This window comes from Nicotiana tabacum, chromosome 3 (assembly GCF_000715075.1).
Source record: "Nicotiana tabacum cultivar K326 chromosome 3, ASM71507v2, whole genome shotgun sequence".
NCBI lineage: Eukaryota > Viridiplantae > Streptophyta > Magnoliopsida > Solanales > Solanaceae > Nicotiana > Nicotiana tabacum.
In genome coordinates, this window is record NC_134082.1 from 210103862 (window position 1) to 210123606 (window position 19745).

Sequence of the window (19745 nt, forward strand, 5' to 3'; positions counted from 1 at the left end):
TAGTCAGCATTCTTTGTCGTCTTGCAATGTGGCCCATGGCCAAAAGTATGAAATTATATGTTCTGAGTCCCTTAGTTGCAAGTTGGTACGCAAGGATAGGTAAGGCACTGGGTGCCGATCTCGCTCTCCCAAGTTCGGGGCGTGACAACATCGTCTGTGTCATCATCGGTCCCATTATCGAAAGCTTGATGGGCATTCATATGTGCATGTATACATTCATTATTCCAATATGGTCCGCCACAATGAAGGCATCCTGAAGGAGGATTTTCTCCCCCGATCATTGTTGTTTGATGCAACACTATTGCTACCTGGGGAGGGAGCCTTAGATTTGGTGGCACTCCGATCTCCTCCACTTCTGCTAGGGACAACATTGCTAGTCTATCCCCTTTTGTATCCCGCTCGGGTATTCACGACTCAAACCGATGGGCCGCGACAGGCACCTGGTACCTTACTCAACTGAGTACCATCATAATTTTTTCATGTCATACTTTCATAGATAACTGAGCTGGAAGTCTGCCATGAGATAAGTAGAATACAACATGTGTTACCAACTTATACATAAGACATAGGGTCCTATGCGACGCTTCTCTCCTCTTTCCTCCAGCTTTAAGCCAATCTCTAGGCCTCACTTTGTGAACATATACCAAATTAGGTCAAGCTGTCCCTCTGGCATTATTAGCTTTACTACCTCTAAGTAGGTCATACTATACCATAACTCTTACTTTGATTTATTGTTACTGAGGTCTGCGACCAAACTTAAGGTTACTTTCGTTGCTTATCCTATATGCATAAGGCTAAGTCCTTAAATGCTTCCTCATTACTGTTCATCTTAAGAATGAAGACCTAATCTCAACTCATACTTTGTGACTTTGTCCATCCATTATGATTCTCCTCAATATTGATCTATAATATACCACTGATAACTTGAAACTTCTTACGTAATACCTTGACACTAGGGCTTACGTTGCATCGAGAAATATTTAAAGTGATTTCCATAATTATATTTCATAGCATCCCAATGTTATTCACCTTACGTGGGTATTTTAATCCTATGCAACTCATGAAATCCCCCTCTTTTTTTTCTTCAAATCATTACTCAATCGAAGACCCAAACGTCATGCTTTACTTATCAAAATTACACCCTCATTCCATTAACAAGGCAACATTCCATTTCTTCTAAATGCTATTAGTCTTAGATTCCTTTGAGTTCATTCAGGCTATACTGAACTTCTATAATTTAGATAAACCATTAGCTCTCTTGTTTTCATGGACTTAATCCCGAGCACTTATCCATTCTCGTCACCTTTTCACTTGCCTTTCCTTATCCTTACTCATGTCTTCTTAAAACTTTGTTGCTCTACCATACTTTAGCTTGCAACCTATACATATCCATTTATACTACTCTCAACCTTCCTTTAACTTGCTTGCACCATAGATTTTCTTATGTTATTCTGGAACGTCTCACATCGTCTCTAACTCTTCTCTACTCTCTTAACTAGACTTCTCGGTACTTAGAAACCATAAGGTGGAAGACATGCCGCTGACGATGCCGCTATCATTCCCGGTTATTGAATCCCCATGCTTCTAGCCTTCTATCTGAAGTATAGACTATTCACAACCTTCTGCATTTGAGTATCTCGTACGTTATTCACCTTTACCTTACTTACTTAAAATCTCGCATCATATCTTCGTTCTCTTTCATAACTTCCCTTCCACATAGGTATGATTCATACCCCAACTTGAAGCTCTATTATAATACTACAATTCGATGGGAGCTTCGTACTGACTTCTTATGAGGCTCTTACTTTTTTAATTGGCTTTATCGTAGAGCCGTTATAGACTATGGTTGTTGTACTATCTCTCTTGTACCTCTGATTTTAATGGAGATCCTGCAATGTTCTCGATCAAGATGTTTCTAATTTTTTAGGTCCAATAATCAGACTCCTGATTATTTAGTTGATGTAACTCTTTAGTTTTCTTTTCTCTCTGAACAACCTTTATGTAGGCTTGAGCTATTTTTTGATTTGCGGCTCATGGTATTATTTTAGCCGTTCATGAACGCTATGGAATATCCAGGATACAATCTTCTAATAATTTAATCTTTTGTCTATGACCTGGACTCAATTCTTTGTTTTACTTATATTAGAGTCTTCTACGGCTGTATGATTGTCAACATATATGCTGCATGGATAATATTCAGAAATCTTAGGAGTGTTCATAATGTAACTAGATCTGGATCATTGATCAAATAATTCCTTTCATTCCATCTCAGCTTTCTTCAAACGTAAGCAATTACTTTTCCTAGTCTTTCTGTCCCCTTGTTGCGTGCATACTTAGCTTATCTTAGTTCCCATACATGTCAAAATTTTCGTGCAACTCATATCATCTTGAATATTACTTTTGATTTTTACTTCCTGTTCATTAGCCACGGTAGGTGCCACTTCTTATGGAGTGCATACAATGTTGTTGTGAGACTGTTGTTACAAGACCATTTCCTCTTTAGGTCACTGTGCTTAGGTTGAAGCCTTCTTCCTTATTTCCTCAGCTAGTCTTTCAGTGTAGTACTTAGGGAAGACCCTCTGACTCTTGTAAAGCCGCCAGCTTATTACATCGTATTCCCAATAGAATTTTTGATGTTCGTGCTCACTTGTAATTATCCTTACTTACCCCCATGCCCTTGTGCTCGTCGGGTTGCTTCTGAACTTAAATTTTAACTGTTTCCCAGTGGCATTCTCTTTTATTTTCATAACACTCATACGGTACCTTTAACTACCCCAACTCCTATCTGAATATTTCTCAAGGATCATGATATCATTATCTGCGAGACTGGATTCACTATGTTGGGGTTCACTATGTTTATCTTGCATGATCTATTGATTTGTCTGTACCTTCTTGTCTAGCCATAACTAGGCTCTTCCTAAATCAGCTGCTAACTACTCGTTCGTCCATTCTCATATCAATATTCTGCGTTATCTTTCTTGGGGTTATTTCCCTTGCTTTAACTTACGTCTCGCACTGGCCCCTTATTTATCAATAACATCTCGAGCAGGAACCCTCATTTTCTTTCCTTGACGTCGTGTTTGCATAATATTTTGGAATTGCAGCATACCTGTAGGATTTGGATAAGTGCAATCTTATCCCTTTCTCAGTCTTATCACATTTTTCCTTTATTATTCCATTAGTTACTACAACCACTTAATTCCGACTTAATGCCATATCACTCCATATTCCCCCCTTTAAGGAAGTACTAAGATTTAGTGCTATAATGATCTACGTATAGATGTTTTATCTCTTTGGCATCTTTTCACATAATTGATGACTCATACCCACCTTGCGATAATCCTTCTGCACTAAGGATAACAAAATTCCTTGCTCATGAGGGTGACACTTAGTGTAACTGGCACACTTAGTCCTTTAAGCTTAACTTTACTTACATTGCTTGCTTTAGGAAAGCGTCTTCCTGAATGACCTTTAAGGATTATTCTTCTATCGTCCATTCTTTTATTGTCGGAACACAATCTGAAATTGTCATGATGCTGACTATTATCAAATCACTCATTCCCCAATTCATCTTTAGTTTACCTTGTTCACTAGCCCATACTGATTTCTTATTACTTTGGGGTCTAACTTTTCCTTCTGATAATCACGTTAGAGTCGCGAACTTATTTCTTGAAATGAGGATATGACTTTATGTCCTATACTCTTTCGTTGTCTCAAGGCCTATCACCTTTGGTCTTTTCCTTCACTTGACTGTAGACTATGTTATAATGTCATCATTTTCATTCTTCTTTTTCTACCGTTTTCATCCAGGTATCACATCTTACTTATAATGCTTCACTTACTCTTTTCTTATTTCCTGCTAACATCTATGTCTATCACTGTATTTGAAAAACTCAAACAAGACATTCCTTTGCTTTTACCTCCCCTTGCTTCATCCATTGGCTTTTTGAATTGCCTAACATTTTTTCCTCTACTAGGGACGAGAGCCATACTAAGATAATATTTATCCCTTCAAGGCTTCCAGTGCCTATCTTTGTAGTACTCATATCTAGTTGTCCTATTTTAGAGTGCACCATCTGTGTTTCTTACAAGGAAATCTATTAGCATATTTGCAATAATACCCTTCGGAAATGTGAACTAATGCAAATAATTCATTCGCCATTTTGGGTCACTCTAACCCCAGCCAGATCCTGATATCTCGTCTTTCTCTTATACTACACCTTTCAGCCCCATAGGGCATAATTGAAATGGGTGTAATCAATTATATATCTTCGTTGCTGTTGAAGATAACTCAAAATGTATCTTCACCTTGCTTCTTTTGCTTGTTGAAACTTGTACCTTCTGATTCTTTCATTGCTTTTTTTTACCATAAGAATCATGAAAAATCGAGTTCCTCTGACTCAACTCTTCCACTGCCATATTCAATTTCTTATCAACTATCTTTTTGGATGTCGGTATCATCTTATTACGAATATAATAGAATTTAGGAATTTAAATTCTTACAAGTGAGCTCTACCACACGATCTAGAGTAGAAAGAAAGAGTGACAATCCTAAATGCTTTGTAGCCTCCTGCTTATAAGTGTGGTGCACAACACACCCATAAACAAAACTCTACTAGACACGACTTATAGACTCCCTAGGATAGAACTGCTCTGATACCACTTTTGTCACGACCAAAACCAATAGCCTGAAATGGTAAAAGCCTAAAAGAAGTCCCCAGCGGAGTCGCCATGCTGTCGCGCCCCTTTTTTCCTTGCGAAAGCGGGTTCATAACATTTGGGAGGACAACTCGTTCCCTTTAAAGAATTGGGTTTGGATTGAAGAGTCGCCACCTAATGATTTGAGTGCATTAGGACACTAGGAAGAATTTGATTTAGGAAACCAGAGATTGGGTAAGGGCTTGAAATTATCCCGAGGGGAAGGTGTTAGGCACCCCTCAGGATCCACTAATGTGGTTCCCGGCCAGGCTACAGTTGTGACTTTAAGTACAAATAACATGAAGGCGAGTAAGACTTCAAATAAGAGGGGATTTGCACATAAGGGTTACAAATAGGTGAAATTAAAAGAAAATAAAAGAAAAGTTGAATTTTGAGAAAATAGTTTGAAAGTAAACAATGAAATAAACAAGTAAAGGAAAAGGGGGTCCTAAGTTTATAAATAATATGGATCACCCCACACAACATCCGGTAATCACTCCTCAATGAGGGGCTACACGAGATGTTATCGCATGGTCATCATATCCATATCTACCCTTCCCACCCCATTAAGGTATTAAAGCGCGGATTGGTCTCGATGACTTATTGCATGTTATTACCCGTCTCATTCCTATCAGTCCCGGAGGCACTTAGGACTACTAATCCTAAAGGGAAGGGGTATTAGGCTTTGTAGTTTCAAAGGCAAAATTCTAAGGCGACAAACAAAACACACATGTGGCAAGTTTGGGGAGAAAACACATAAACAAATAAGGCTCAACAGACCTCCTTAAAACCAAAGAAAAGCACATAGTTTAGCATGTCTTGCACATACTGCTTAGGGCCTGATTAAAACTTAAAAGGTTGAGGCTGACTGATTTATTACATATTTCAGATAAGAAATCTGAATCAAGCCTGCCTGTTGGTTGTAGTTAATAAGAATCTGACAAGTTTACCTTATGGTTTGCCTAAGTGTTAGACGATGACCTATAGGCATGCTATATACTGATTTCAGAAATGAAGAGGTAAACAGATTACAGATAGGTTACCAGTTTTAACAGAATAATACAAGTTCTGCAATCGATAATGCATTACTACTAACAGTTTAAACTTACAAGCGAGTGAAGCGATTCAGATTTGATTAGAACCCATATAGGCATACTTTCTATGTGTTTGTTAACTTAAAACACGTTATCTAGGTGCTGCAGTTTATTACGAACGCGATGTCTAATTTCACTGGTTGTTAAAACCTATCACACGTTTGTTAAATGAAAGGCGAGTATGCAAGAATCAGAAAGGACTTATAGGCATATTATCTACATGCATGTGCATCCTATAGACATGGTATCTATATATGAATGCAGAGATTCTTATAGTCATGGTATCTAAATGGGAATGCAGAAGTTCTTATAGTCAAGTTATCTACATGAATGCAGAAATTCATAAAGACAGGTTATCTTCATGAATGCAGTAATGCAGAAATTCCTATAGACAAGTTATCTATGTGAATGCAGAAATCAGAAATTTCTATGAGCAGGATATCTACATGAATGCAGAAGTGCAGAAACTATATGCAGGGTATCTATATAAATGTCGAAGTGCAGAAAACCCTATGAGCAAGACATCTACATGAATGCAGAAATGTAGAAACTATATGCAGGGTATCTGTATAAATGCAAAAGTGCAGAAAACCCTATGAGCAGGACATCTACATGAATGCAGAAGTGCAGAAACTATAGGCAGGGTATCTGTATAAATGTAGAAGTGCAGAAAATCCCATGAGCAGGACATCTACCCCTTGCATGCATGGTTACCCCTCCCTTTTCACTAATCACCCCAAAAGTTTATTACAAAGTTATTACAATCCAAAAATAAAATAGAGAAAATACATCAGAAAATTGAAAATTACAACCAAAGAGAGCCTGATTCAGACTTCCTGTCTGAAGTATGAAGTAAACCAACTCCCAAGATCAAGACCCAAAGCCTTTCTCTTATTTGGATGTGTCAGAGTTCCCTAAGAGCCTCATTTGGACTCCGGGCATGCTCACATCCAAGTGCATTGCAGGATTAAGTCATAGTGCAGTGTGGGAGGGTCAGCCCTCAAGTGTCCAAGTTTATAGGGAACTCAAGGTCCCAAGACAAGGATCACAGGAGGGGTCAGAACTTAGAAGTTAAGAGTGAGTGAAAGTGCAGAGTTCTGAGAGGGGAAAAGTATAAGGAAGTAACTTAAAACCAGTGCACATAGGGGTATAGGGGAGTGGGGAATTTGCAGGAAGAGCAGGCAAAGGGGCATACCCAGCAATAAGACATACTGGCACACCCTCCAGCCTACTTAGAGGTTAAGACCTCAGGGGTTCAAAACTCAGTTCATAGACAACAATTCTTGTTGCCATGCCTAAAGTATCGACTTACAAACATATAGGGGTGATGGGATAGGGAGCGAGTGTTCACTGAAAGAGGCAAGTAGTAGCACATAGGCATACTAAGTTAGATGCTAAACTTTACAGAAAACAATAAAGTAAACATATATACAAAGACTGTAAGTAAACACATTGGGGTGATGCTAAAAATTAAGTTAGGACATACCAGTTTCAAGGGACAAATAAAGGAGAAAGCAATAGTCTTGTAAAAGCCAAAGTGCAGACAAGAAGCAAGAATACTCTAAGTATGAATTCAGAAGAGGTTGTGAGCTTGTGAAGTCTGAAGTGTCTAGTGGTGAAAAGGGGTCATGCCTTTTATAGTGTAGAAAACAAGCAGAAATAAGGTAAGAAAATATTTCGAAGACTGATTATCAATCAATTACACAAGGTTTCCCTTAATTAAGGGATTCAGATTCAAACGGGTAAAACTAATTAAGGAAAGAAAGTAGTCAAACACTTTGTGCAAAGTAGTAATTAGAGTCAAATACATAAAAGCTATTTAAGGACAAGGTCTTGACAGTACACGATTTGTGCAAATAAGGCAAGGGAATCACTTAACAGCCAAGAAATCAGAGATCACAGATTTGGTATAAAGGAACCAAGTTAGAAAGGTGGAAGGTTTTAACTTAAGGGAACTCAGCAAACAATGGAAGAAAATCAATCAGACCAAAATCAGAGGGAAATATGAACTAATCACAAAATTTGAAAGTCACTTTAGAGGGAGGTTCATCATATATAAGGAGCATGTGAGCATGAAAGAAAATTGTCATGCCATTATAAAATCAGTAGAAAATTCAGTGTAGAAGAGTTTAGCAAAATAGTCAGAATCATATGCAAACAAGGAAGTCCAAACTTAGTTCAGAGACTCAAAGTCAGTCTGAAAGAATTAGGGATCTTTTGAATTAAAAAACCTAGCTAGGGCAATCACAAAGCAAAGATGAGAGGGCAAGAAATTGAATCGAAACATGTTTAGAAGTTTCAGAAAAGAACTGAAACTTCTTCATGCTTCTTTCAACAACAGAACTCATGAGAAGACATGATAGCAAAGTAACATGCAAACACAGTAGAAGGATTCAAAGAATATAATGGAAAATACTGATAAGAACAGTAGAAGAAGCATGCTAGAAGAAACTTAAACAGTGCTCAGCAGAAAGCAAATAAAGAAACTTAAGAACTTAGTAGGAAAATACAGTAGAAGAACACAAGAACACGGGAAAAGTACAGCAGAAAAATATATAGAAAAACACAGTAAGATAAACATATAAGAACATGGTAAAAAATACAAGATCACAGTAGAAGCAAATACACACAAAGGAAAAAGAAAGTCAGAAAATACTTAAACATTTTCTCAAAAAACCCTAGATCAGAAAAGAAACGGTTTTGAAAGTAATTTTTTGAAAGAAAAGTTAGGGAAATCGTTTGAAAACTCAAACAGCATAGATACACAACGGATCTAAATAAATCAGAGAAAACCTCAAAGGGTTGGGGTTTCAGAAGAACCCTAGAGACGAGAAAGGCTTTGAAAGGTCACTGATCTGAGTCGGAGAGGTCAGAATCAGGCTCAAACCACCATGGAATGCCCGAACAGAGCCGGAGAGGGCCGTGGAACCTTGAATCGGCGGAGGCCTGGGTTAAAACATTCGAGTTAAGACCTCGAATCTTCAAGTAACAAGTGTATAAGGGCAAAGGGGGTGAGTATAGGGCTCCCATGGCCTGAGAAGTCATGGATTCCGGTGGTTTCAAAGTTTGAAGATGGTGAGAGGGGCTAGGGTTAGGGAATGTTCGAGAGAGTCTGAAAGAGGAGAGGATTTCACAGGCTGCGGGTTAGGGAAAAATAATTTTAGGGTTGGGTGGTGTTTGTGAATTAAAAAAGGAAAGGGGGAATTATGGTCGTTGATCAAAACGATCAACGACCTGGATCAAAAGAGAAGGCCGGGCGGGTAAAATAAATGGGTTAGGGGCGGGTTAAATTGAAACTGGGTCGGTCCATTTGGGGTTTGAAATTGGGTTAATTGGGGAGGCTGATTTGGCTAGAATCGAAATAGTTAGGGCTAAATTTTAAATAGCCACTTTTTCCCTTTTTATTTTATAAAAAATAGTAAAGTGATTTTTGGAAACAAATTAAAGGTACCAAATTAACTAACAATGTACAAATATTAAATTAAAAATACTAGAATAAATTTTGTAATTATAAATGCAATTAAATCTTAAAATAGGCTAATATTGCAATTAAGTGCAATTTAGCTTTAAAAATACCAAACAAATTTATAAAAATGTGCAAAATTACCTTAGCTCTATTTTGGTATAAATATGAAAATAAAATAAGTTAATCACCAAAATGATAATTCGAGGAACAATTATTGGTTTTTGTACTATTAGAATAGGGCAATAAATTGATTTAAAAAATCTTTTTAAAAATTAGAAAAAAATACTAAAACACTTGGACATACTTATATATGCATATACATGCTATTTTGAAAGTATTTTGCATATAAAATATACAGTGAAAAATTGGGTATCAACAGCTGCCCCTCTTTACTCGGGAAGGATGAAAGAGTTATCGGGTAAAGATATGATGGCCAATTTTGACCGAACGAAATGGTTTGAAAAATTTGACCGATTTTTGGCTCCTGATCTGCCTACATATCCTCGGTCTTACAGGAATCAGACCATATGTAGTTCAGGATATGTCGGCGGAATACGCCGATGGATGTTTTCCATGACGGACGCGCTATTTGGGATGGTCAAAATCTGACAGGGTTGTGAGAAACTGGAGCAGGATTACTCCTGTTGAGACGGCCATTATTCGCCGGTTTACCTGCAAATAAGCAATACAAGTGTATACTGTGCGAAAAATTTAAACATGATGCAAGTTCCCATTGGACCATGAATATTGTCTTTGGACGGTTAGGATGATGTCCTCAGACCATGATGTCCTGGGCCATGAAGTGTATAATAAGGATTCGCAGGCCTTGAAATGATGCTCTCGGGCTATGAGAATGATGCCTCCGAACTATGATGCCTTTGAATAATGATATGCAAAAGATAAAAGGAGTCCTTAGGCCATGGCATGGCGTTCTCGGGCTATGAAGATGGTGCCTCCGAACAATGATTCCTTTGGACAGATTGGCGATCTTTCAGCCCATGAGATGATGTAAATGAAGTGGCGATCTTTCAGCCGATGCAAGGTATAAATGAAGTGGCGATATTTCAGCCATGCAAGATGTAAATGAAGTGGCGATCTTTCAGCCGATGCAAGGTATAAATGAAGTGGCGATCTTTCAGCCGATGCAAGGTATAAATGAAGTGGCGATCTTTCAGCCATGCAAGATGTAAATGAAGTGGCGATCTTTCAACCGATGCAAGATGTAAATAAAGTAGCGATCTTTCAGCCGATGCAAGATGTAAATGAATTGGCGATCTTTTAGCCGATGCAAGGTATAAATGAAGTGGCGATCTTTCAGCCATGCAAGATGTAAATGAAGTGGCGATCTTTCAGCCGATGTAAGGTATAAATGAAGTGGCGATCTTTCAGCCATGCAAGATGTAAATAAAGTGGCGATCTTTCAGCCGATGCAAGATGGAGGTAGAGCTTAACCTCGGAAGGTAGAATGGTAACCTTATGCAATGCAGAGAATGCAAATGGAGGTAGAGCTTAACCTCGGAAGATAGAATGGTAGCCTTATGCAATGTAGAGAATGCAAATGGAGACAAAGCTTAGAATGGTAGCCTTATGCAGTGCAGAGAATGCAGATGGAGGTAGAGCTTAACCTCAGAAGGCAGAATGGTAGCCTTATGCAATGCAGAGAATGCAGATGGAGACAGAGCTTATCTCGGAAGGAAGAATGGTAGCCTTATGCAATGTAGAGAATGCAGATGGAGACACAGCTTAGTCTCAGAAGGCAGAATGGTAACCTTATGCAATGTAGAGAATGCAAATGGAGGTAGAGCTTAACCTAGGAAGGCAGAATGGTAGCCTTATGCAATGTAGAGAATGCAAATGGAGACAGAGCTTAGTCTCGGAAGGCAGAATGGTAGCCTTATACAGGAAGTAAAATGGCAAATGGCAATAGAGTTTTCTTAGCTGATAGCGGATTGTGGTATCGCGATTGCTGGGGATATTGTGCCTGCTAGGGATACTATTGTGCGGATAGCGGTTGCGAGCGAGTGCAACGGTTCGGAGAGTTGTATTCCTGAACTTTGTGAGTGAGCGTATAGTATATTTGATGATTTTGCAACTCAAGTGCCTTCATCCAAAGAAAAATCGTGAGTTTGTAAAGGGGACAAGGTTAGTTCGTATCCCCGCTGACTTTGCTTGACCTGCTCGACTTTGATCCGGCAATACCGTGTGTATCATTGGGGTAGCGTTGCTAAACAAGTCAATTTTAGTAATAAATATGCATGATTTAGTAAAAACATAACATAAGTACATAATTAAGAATAGTTCTCTTTAGATGAACCGACGACTGTGACGTGGTACAAGACATTGCAACTTCTCTTGCTCCGGAATTTTGAGGGTCCTCCTCAAAATTCTGCCTCAGTTTACTGTGTTGTTGCTTCTGATGACTGTTAATGATAAATGGCTGGAATCGACTTCAAAATTTTGAGGGTCCTCAAAATTCTGTCCTAGTTTCCAATAGCGGGAGAAATGGAAATTTTATTGAATTGTGACCGAACCCATAGGGCTGCTTACGTATCCCCTCTTAAATGGGAATCAAGTCAGGCATAGTTCAAATTACATCATATAAGGAAAGTATAAAGATTACACATAGTATCGCTTGACTGCGTCTGAATTGATCGGCTTTGGCTAGACTTCTCCATCCATTTCTGCGAGTATGAGGGCTCCTCCTGTTAGAACCCGGTGAACCATGTACGAACCCTGCCAGTTGGGGGAGAATTTCCCTTTGGCTTCATCTTGATGTGGAAAGATTTTATTTAACACCAGCTGCCCTGGTGTGAACTATCTCGGCTTGACTCTTTTGTTGAAGGCTCTGGACATTCTATTCTGATAAAGCTGATTGTGGCAAACATGCTTTCATTCTCTTTCCGTCTATAAGAGCTAGTTGCTCGTAATGACTCTTCACCCATTCTACATTGTCGAGTTCAGCTTCCTGTATAATCCTTAGGGAAGTAATTTCTACCTCAACGGGAATAACAGCCTCTGTACCGTAAACTAGCATATAGGGGGTTGCCCCGGTTGACGTGCGAACTGTGGTGCAGTATCCTAATAAAGCAAATGAGAGCTTATCATGCCACTGCTTATGCTTCTCTATCATTTTCCTTAGTATCTTCTTGATATTCTTGTTGGCGGCCTCTACGGCTCCGTTCATCTGAGGTCTATAAGCTGTAGAATTTTTGTGTTTGATCTTGAAGGTTTCACACATGGATTTCATCAAATCACTGTTGAGGTTGGAGTCCATTATCAGTAATGATTGACTCTGGAATTCCAAATCAACACACGATATGGTCGCGGACGAAGTCTGCCACGACTTTCTTGGTCGCTGCTCTGTAAGATGTTGTTTCAACCCATTTGGTGAAATAATCAATTGCTACTAGGATAAACCTGTACCCGTTTGATGTGGCAGGTTCGATTGGTCCGATAACATCCATCCCTCATGCGGCGAACGACCACGACGATCTTGTTGCATTAAGCTCATTTGGAGGTACATTTATCATGTCTGCATGTATCTGGCAGCGGTGGCATTTTCGGACAAACTGGATGCAGTCCATCTCCATAGTCATCCAAAAGTAACTAGCTCGGAGTATCTTCTTCGCTAAAACAAAGCCATTTATATGTAGACCGCAGGTCCCAGCGTGGATTTCTTCTAGCAGTTTAGATGTTTCTTTTGCGTTGACACATCTTAGCAATCCTAAATCAGAAGTCCTCCTGTACAGGATTCCTCCGCTATGAAAGAAATAGTTGGACAACCTCCGAAGTGTGCGTTTCTGAGTAGGATTTGCAAATTTTGGGTATTCTCCTTTCGTCAAGTATTCCTTGATATCATGAAACCAAGGCTTTCCGAATGCTTCTTCCTCAACATGAGCACAATAAGCTGGTTGATCATGGATATTTACCGGAATGGGATCAACAAAGTTCTTATCTAGATGTTGTATCATGGATGATAGGGTAGCCAATGCATCGGCAAACTCATTCTAGGCTCTGGGAACATGCTTGAACTCTGTCTTTGTGAACCTCTTTCTCAACTCCTGTACATGATGCAGATAAGGGAGTATCTTGGAGTTCTTGGTCGCCCATTCTTCTCGAACCTGATGTATAAACAAGTCTAAATCCCCAGTTACTAGCAACTTTTGGATGTTCATGTCAATGGCCATCTTGATCCCTAAGATGCAGGCTTCGTACTCGGTCATGTTGTTGGTGCACGGGAACCTGAGCTTGGCAAATACCGTATAATACTGACCGATTTCTAATACTAGGACTGCTCCTATGCCAACTCCTTTGAAATTTACTGCTCCATCGAAAAACATTCTCCAACTATCATAGGATTATACAATGTCTTCTCCAATGAATGATACCTCTTCATCAGGAAAATATGTTTTCAATGGTTTGTATTCTCCGTCCGCAGGATTTTCAACAAGGTGATCTGCTAGTGCCTGTCTTTGATTGATTTCTGAGTCACGTAGACAATGTCAAATTCACTCAATAGGATTTGCCACTTGGCCAACTTGCCAGTGGGCATGAGCTTCTGAAAGATGTACTTCAAAGGATCCATCCTTGATATGAGATATGTAGTATAGGCACAAAAGTAGTGCCTCAACTTCTGAGCTACCCAAGTCAAAGCACAATAGGTTCATTCTAACAGAGAATACCGAGCCTTGTATGGGGTGAACTTCTTACTGAGGTAATAGATGGCCTGCTCCTTCCTCCCTGTTTCATCATACGGCCCTAGAACACAACCGAATGCTCCATCCAATACTGCGAGGTAGAGTAATAAAGGTCTACCTGGCTCAGGTGGAACTAGGACTGGTGGTGTTGATAGGTATTCCTTGATTCTATCAAAAGCTTTTTGTCAATCATCAGTCCATTTGGTAGCGGTGTCCTTCTTCAACATCTTAAAGATCGGCTCATAGATAACTGTAGACTATGCTATGAATCGGCTGATGTAGTTAACTCTCCCCAAGAAACTCATCACGTCCTTCTTGTTCTTTGGCGGTGGCAGTTCTTGAATAGCTTTGACCTTTGATGAATCCAGTTCTATTCCTCGGCGACTCACAATAAACAAGTAGCTTTCCAGTAGGAACCCCGAATGCAAATTTTGCGGGATTCAGTTTTAGATTGTACCTTCGTAGTCTAATGAAGAATTTCCTCAAATCTTCCATGTGATCAGCGGCTTTCTTGGACTTGATAATAACATCATCTATGTACACCTCTATCTCCTTGTGTATCATATCATGGAAGATAGTAGTCATGGCCCTCATGTAGGTGGACCCTGCATTCTTCAACCTGAATGGCATCATCTTGTAGCAGTACATTCCCCATGGCATAATGAATGCTGTTTTCTTAGCATCTTCTTCATCCATCCAGATCTGATGATACCCAGCGAAACAATCTACAAATGATTGCAACTCATGTTTGGCGTAATTATCAATCAGGATGTGTATGTTTGGCAAGGGGAAGTCGTCTTTCGGACTGGCCCAGTTGAGATCCCGGTAGTTGACATAGACTCTAACCTTCCCGTCCTTCTTCGGTACTGGCACGATGTTGGCTAGCCATGTCGGATATTCTACTACTCTGAGAACCTTAGCTTTGACCTGCTTAGTGACTTCTTCCTTGATTTTCAGACTCATGTCGGGTTTAAACTTTCTAAGCTTCTATTTTACCGGTGGACATGTCGGATCAGTTGGTAGTTTGTGTGCTACAATAGATGTACTCAAACCAATCATGTCATCATATGACCAGGCGAATACGTCCTCATATTTCTTCAGAAATTCTATGTATTCTTCATTTTCCGATGGTGACAAATGAACGTTGATCCGAGTTTCTTTGATATTTTCTGTATCCCCAGGTTAACAATCTCAGTCTCGTCCAGGTTGGACTTAGGTCTGTTCTCAAAATTCTCAACTTCCTTAACAATCTCTTCCGGTATTTCATCTTCCTCTAAATTTGTGTCTGTTTGTTGCGTTGTCTCGTTGCATGTCACAGTCATTGGTTCATCAAGATAGGTAATAGTAATGTTGTATAAGTAAAGTAATGAGAGAAAAACAATAAAAGTAAGATTTGTAAGGAAACCGAAATGCTTTGATAAATTCCATAACTGTTTTGAGCATTGGAAGATCTTATTTCGAAAATTCAAAAATGCGAAAGGAAAATCAACTAGTAAAAATAAAAGATAGTGCATGATGCTTTGTTCAGCCTTGCTACCCCAAGGCTTTCCGGGCTTTGGTGGTTCTGATGGTCCAATTGTTGAGGCATTCTCCTCTGCTCACTACCTGTATGGAAGGGCCTTCCTCCCCTCCTCCTCGAGAACAACACAACAATCCATGTCATTGTCCTCTAAGAACAAGTTTCTCACAGCTGCTAGTGCTTCCTCTTCTTTCGACCCATAGATAACATCGGCCGGCTGGAAAGTCTGCTCCAAATGTGGTATTGGCTGCTATAGTGGATGGTAAAGACTGTGCCATGGTGGAGACCAGTGGTTGAATTCCTCCTAGGTGTACTCATATCCCATACCGAAAGTAGTGCCATGTTTCTTCAGTTTGATAGGCTTGGTGATTCCTTGGAGGTTCTTGCCAAGTCCCTTGCCAGGTTCATATCCGCTCCAGTTCAATATGCTGTCAATTTTGTTGTCCCACCATTTGTCTTTGTCAACGGCGTTGACTCGCTCGATGTGGTGATAGGTTTCCCCGCCTATATTTCTCCTTCCTCCAATCGTTGGGATAGTTTGGAGACTGTATATGGGATTGCTACCGTCGTCGTGAATGATCACCTCTTGATGGTTTTTTCAAATTTCACCGCCTGATGTAGTGTTGATGCTACGGCCCCAACGGTATGAATCCACAGCTGTCCTAATAGTAGATTGTAGGATGCCGGCACATCTATTACTTGGAAATCGACATCGAACCAAGTAGGCCCCATTTGCAAGCATAAACTAATTTCCCCAATGGTGGATCTTTGGGAACCGTCAAAAGCTTTGACGTTGATGGACCCGTCCTTGATCTCATGCAGACCCTTTCCCAATGTTCTGAGTGTTACCAACGGACAAATATTGAGGATGGACCCTCCAGCAATCAGGACCCTAGTGATAAAATAATCTTCACATTGCACGGTGATGTGCAACGCTTTATTGTGACTCAACCCTTCTGGTGGAAGCTCATCTTCATGAAAAGTGATCTCGTGACTTTCCAATACCTGCCCTACCATATTTGTCATTTCTCCTCCGGTGATGTTGCTTGGTACATATGCCTTGCTCAGCACCTTTAGCAAGGCATTCTTATGTACGTCGGAACTTTGCAGCAAAGCTAGGATAGAAATCTGTGCTGGTGTTTTGTTCAGCTGATCAATGATTGAGTATTCCTTGGCTTGTATCTTTCTACAGAGATCGTCGGGCTCGGTTTCAGTGATGGTCAGCCGACCAGAGGCCTGCTTACTCGACTCAGCTAAATGCTCAGGAGTATAAACCCTGCCGGTTCTTGTCATACACTGTGCCGCAACGGCTTCCCCGAACTTGACCTTCCCTTTTCTTCTTGCCTCGGCTGTGTAATCCCAAGGTATGGCATTTGTATAGAACGGTGTTACGGCCGACATTGCTACTGGAATGGGCACCTTTACTTCGAACGGAACATGTATTTTGGAGGGTAAAACCGCAACTTTAAACGGTGCAGGTGCATTTGTTGGAGACCCAAACTCGACCTCAATTGGTGTTGGCGTCTTTGCAGGGGGTGGTGCTTCAAACTCAAGTGGTACAGACATGTTTACCTCGGCATCCCCAGAAGGCTGAGTCTGGACTACAATCTGATTAAGGGTGACTATTGGCATTTTTGGTTCGTCACCTTCTGTGATTAAACCGATCGATCATTTGGGATGCCAATCATCCTCTATTTCAATCATGTGAACACCTCCACCCTTATGGTCCGGCAGAGGGTTGTTGCAGACATTCGGAGTAGGCTCCTTTGCCACAATGATCTTGTTATCAATCAAAGTCTAGATCTTGTCTTTCAGAGAGCGGCATTCATCAATGGTATGTCCTTTCATGCCGGAATGGTATGCACAGGATTTATTCGGATTAACCCACTGAGAAGGGTTTTCAGGGGTTATAGCAGGGATAGGGGTGATGTAATCGGCAGCTTTGAGCCTTTCATAAAGCTGGTCAATCGGTTCAGCAATGGCGGTATACTGTTTGGGGGGTTTGCAGTCGAAATTTAGTCGAGGTCTAGGAAAGTTTTGGCATGTGGGAGGTGATTAATAATGGGATGATTGAGCATTATAGGCTTGGTAGACATGTACGGATTGGGAATATCTGGGTGAAGTTGGTTGATATGTAGGAGGTGGGGTGATTGGTAAGTAGGTGGTGGAGTTTGGTAAGAGGGTGAGGGTGCTTGGTAATTCGGGGTAGGCTGATATGTGAGTGGAGGTATCGGATAGGCTTGGTATTTGATAGGGGATTGGCTCTTTGTGCAACCGTTACGGCACTTACGTCCCTTTTCTTAGACGTACCACCAGACTATAAAGCCTTATTGTTAGCTTGCAAAGCTTCAAAGTTCGTAACCATACCACTTTTGATGCCCTCTTCAATCCTTTCACCCAGCTTGATAATGTTTGAAAAATTTCTGGCTTTCAATCAACATCAGCCTTTCATAGTACTGCGGGTCTTGAGCCCGGACAAAAAACTTGTTCATTTGTTCTTCTTCTAAAGTAGGTCTGACCTTAGCAGCTTCTGATCTCCAGCGAGTAGCATACTCGCGGAATGTTTCCGTGGGCTTCTTCTTTAAGTTCTGAATGTAGAACACATCTGGTGCATTTTCTGTATTGAACCTAAATCTGTCCATAAAGTCGGACACCATACTCACCCAATTTGGCCATTTTTTCGAGTCTTGGCTGATGTACCAAGACAGAGCATCTCCTTTTAGACTCCTCATAAAAAGCTTCATGTGAATCCTTTCGTCTTTCCCTACTCCGACCAGCTTGTCGCAGTATGTTCTCAAGTGGACTCTCGGATCCCCTGCACCATCAAACATCTCGAACTTAGGAGGTTTGTACCCCTCGGGCAGTTCGACATCCGGTTGTATGCAAAGATCTTCGTAGTTCAACCCTTCAATCCCCTTGTTTCCTTCGACACCCAGAATTCGACTAGTCAATTTCTTGAGTTCCGCAGTCAGGTTTCTGATGAGTAAGTCTTTATCATAAGATTCGGGTGTGCTTGAGACAGGTTGGGTGGAGTGTGGAATGGTTTCCACATAGATGGGGGTGTTATGGTGGGCGTGGAAATGATCATTTGTGGAATTCAGAGATTCTGGGATGAGCAGTGGAGTATTGCTGGATGTATGGCATGTATTGCAGTGGTGGTGAGGAGCGGGATGGTTTTGTGGTATTGGGATGTTTTGTGGAGGCGTGCGGTTTTGAGCGTTTAGAAAATTGATATCTAGAGTGGTGAGGGAAAATGACAAGTTTGCCAGATTCCGAACCTGATCAAGTTCCTCCTGAAATTTCAACAGTTTCTGCTCGAGTTGGGACGCACTTTCTTTGGAGACCTGAGCACCATGAGTGACCTCTACCCGTTCAGTTGAGTTTTCTTTTCAGGTGTTGTTCAAATCTTCCATTTTTCCTTTGTTCTTGTTTCTGATAGGACTAGGATGAGGAGTGGGTGGAGGGCCCTTTGATCTTGTGGAATATGATGACGATGCCAGAGTGCACGAACTAACATTTGGGGAGGGGAATAAATAAAACAAAAAAGGTAACAAGTCATTGCGGATTATAAGAAAGTGTTGCGATATTTAAATACATAGTGCAAGAATGTAAATCGTGTCCTAATTTGGGAACCTCGTTGTGCCCGAGGTAGGCCTAGTGACAAGTTGATTTGGAGAACTTAGAAAGTTAAATGCCTCATTTTATTGATAAAAAGCAGACGAATCCCAAAAAGACACTAAATAACAAGGAATAAAATGTCACTAGTGGTCATTGGCCTTATTACATTTCATAAAGTAAAAGAAAACTCCTATCTATTTGGTCCCAGAAGGACCTTCCTCAGGTTGAATGCTCTCGTTAATCAAATCCTTCAGCTCGCGTAGCTTCACCAGTAGAAATGCCTTTGCCATGTGTTCTCCTTCATTTCCTTCAGCATTCTGGCAGTTGGTGACTCTCTTCCTCACTTTCCCTTCCAATTCCAGCAGACTGTACCCTAGATATTCCAACTCTTTGCTAGCTTTGGCGGCCCTCTCTTTCCACTCGTTGATTTGGTCATTTGATGGAAGACTCCTCCACCAGTTCAGTAAGAGTGAGGGTGTGCTAACCATACCGAAGCTGGGGACCTCGTGCCTCATGTTTCTGCAAGACAAAAGGGTTAGGCCCTTACCCCCACCAGACTCGACTATTAAATACCAATAATTGGCATAAGACATTTAGTTCTCCAAATAAATGCACAGAACGTTTGGGTTTTAGGGAAACCCAGTGGACTTTGG